The following is a 3507-nucleotide window of genomic DNA, read 5'->3' as shown; positions in this document are numbered from 1 at the left end:
TGACACCTGACATATGCATAAATTATTTTGTATTATTAATTAACATCTTGGGCTCAAGCATTAAGCTTGTAGAATATGCTAGAAACTTTGCTTTGGCACTCATGTTAGTCATAATATAGAGAGACATATTCGTGTGAGGTATGTGCTGCTCTCCCAGGATAATATTTATGTAATGTGTTGGGATATTTTAACTTAATGAGTGAATGGAGTGTGAGAATGGTTTCAATATGAAAATAAACATTTTCAGAAATAGTTTAATTGTTTGTCTTTTTGAATATTATCTTCACAAACAACACATGGGTGTTTGTATTGATATTATCTTCATAAACAACACATGGGTGTTTGTATTAATATCATCTTCACGAACAACACATGGGTGTTTGTATTAATATCATCTTCCCAAACAACACATAGGGTAATATTCTCTTCCTAAACAACACATAGGTGTTTGTATTAATATTATCTTCACAAACAACACATGGGGTAATATCATCTTCCCAAACAACACACGGGGTAATATTATCTTCCCAAAACAACACATGGGGTAATATCATCTTCACAAACAACACATGGGTGTTTATATTAATATTATCTTCACAAACAACACACAGGGTAATATTATCTTCACAAACAACACACAGGGTAATATCATCTTCCCAAACACAGGGTAATATTATCTTCCGAAACAACACACGGGGTAATATTATCTTCCCAAACAACACACGGGGTAATATTATCTTCCCAAACAACACACAGGGTAATATCATCTTCCCAAACAACACACAGGGTAATATTATCTTCCCAAACAACACATGGGGTAATATTATCTTCCCAAACAACACACGGGGTAATATCATCTTCCCAAACAACACACAGGGTAATATTATCTTCCTAAACAACACATAGGTGTTTGTATTAATATTATCTTCACAAACAACACACGGGGTAATATTATCTTCCCAAACAACACATGGGGTAATATTATCTTCCCAAACAACACACGGGGTAATATCATCTTCCCAAACAACACACGGGGTAATATTATCTTCCCAAACAACACATGGGGTAATATTATCTTCACAAACAACACACAGGGTAATATTATCTTCCCAAACAACACACGGGGTAATATTATCTTCCCAAACAACACACAGGGTAATATTATCTTCCCAAACAACACACGGGGTATTATTATCTTCCTAAACAACACATGGGGTAATATTATCTTCCCAAAACAACACATGGGGTAATATCATCTTCCCAAAACAACACATGGGGTAATATCATCTTCACAAACAACACATGGGTGTTTATATTAATATCATCTTCCCAAACAACACACAGGGTAATATTATCTTCCCAAACAACACATAGGGTAATATTATCTTCCCAAAACAACACATGGGGTAATATCATCTTCACAAACAACACATGGGTGTTTATATTAATATTATCTTCACAAACAACACACAGGGTAATATTATCTTCCCAAACAACACACGGGGTAATATTCTCTTCCCAAACAACACATGGGGTAATATTATCTTCCCAAAACAACACATGGGGTAATATCATCTTCACAAACAACACACGGGGTGTTTATATTAATATTATCTTCACAAACAACACATGGGTGTTTGTATTAATATCATCTTCACAAACAACACATGGGTGTTTGTATTAATATTATCTTCACAAACAACACACAGGGTAATATCATCTTCTCAAACAACACACAGGGTAATATTATCTTCCCAAACAACACACAGGGTAATGTTATCTTCCCAAAACAACACATGGGGTCATATCATCTTCACAAACAACACATGGGTGTTTGTATTAATATTATCTTCACAAACAACACACAGGGTAATATTATCTTCCCAAACAACACACGGGGTAATATGATCTTCCCAAACAACACACGGGGTAATATTATCTTCCCAAAACAACACATGGGGTAATATCATCTTCACAAACAACACATGGGTGTTTGTATTAATATTATCTTCACAAACAACACACAGGGTAATATCATCTTCCCAAACAACACACAGGGTAATATCATCTTCCCAAACAACACACGGGGTAATATTATCTTCCCAAAACAACACATGGGGTAATATCATCTTCACAAACAACACATGGGTGTTTGTATTAATATTATCTTCACAAACAACACACAGGGTAATATCATCTTCCCTAACAACACACAGGGTAATATCATCTTCCCAAACAACACATGGGTGTTTGTATTAATATTATCTTCCCAAACAACACACAGGGTAATATCATCTTCCCAAACAACACACAGGGTAATATTATCTTCCCAAACAACACACGGGGTAATATTATCTTCCCAAACAACACACGGGGTAATATTATCTTCCCAAACAACACACGGGGTAATATTATCTTCCCAAACAACACACAGGGTAATATTATCTTCCCAAACAACACACAGGGTAATATTATCTTCCCAAACAACACATGGGGTAATATTATCTTCACAAACAACACATGGGTGTTTGTATTAATATTATCTTCCCAAACAACACACGGGGTAATATTATCTTCCCAAACAACACACGGGGTAATATTATCTTCCCAAACAACACACAGGGTAATATTATCTTCCCAAACAACACACAGGGTAATATCATCTTCCCAAACAACACATGGGGTAATATTATCTTCACAAACAACACATGGGTGTTTGTATTAATATTATCTTCCCAAACAACACACAGGGTAATATCATCTTCCCAAACAACACACGGGGTAATATCATCTTCACAAACAACACACAGGGTAATATCATCTTCCCAAACAACACACAGGGTAATATTATCTTCCCAAACAACACACGGTGTAATATTATCTTCCCAAACAACACATGGGGTAATATCATCTTCCCAAACAACACACAGGGTAATATTATCTTCCCAAACAACACACAGGGTAATATCATCTTCCCAAACAACACACAGGGTAATATCATCTTCCCAAACAACACACGGGGTAATATTATCTTCACAAACAACACACAGGGTAATATCATCTTCCCTAACAACACACAGGGTAATATCATCTTCCCAAACAACACACGGGGTAATATTATCTTCCCAAACAACACACAGGGTAATATCATCTTCCCAAACAACACACAGGGTAATATCATCTTCCCAAACAACACACGGGGTACTATTATCTTCCCAAAACAACACATGGGTGTTTGTATTAATATTATCTTCCCAAACAACACACAGGGTAATATCATCTTCCCAAACAAAACACGGGGTAATATTATCTTCCCAAAACAACACACGGGGTAATATTATCTTCACAAACAACACATGAGTGTTTGTATTAATATTATCTTCACAAACAACACGGGTATTTGTTTTTTTAAATTATATTCACAAACAACACGGGGATGTTTGTATTAATATTATATTCACAATCTCATTAAAATCAGATCTGAGCTGCCGCTAAACAAAGATCTGA

The sequence above is a fragment of the Haliotis rufescens genome, unplaced genomic scaffold (assembly GCF_023055435.1).
Source record: "Haliotis rufescens isolate VD_foot unplaced genomic scaffold, xgHalRufe1.0.p SCAF_16, whole genome shotgun sequence".
NCBI lineage: Eukaryota > Metazoa > Mollusca > Gastropoda > Lepetellida > Haliotidae > Haliotis > Haliotis rufescens.
This window is presented reverse-complemented; position numbering follows the sequence as displayed.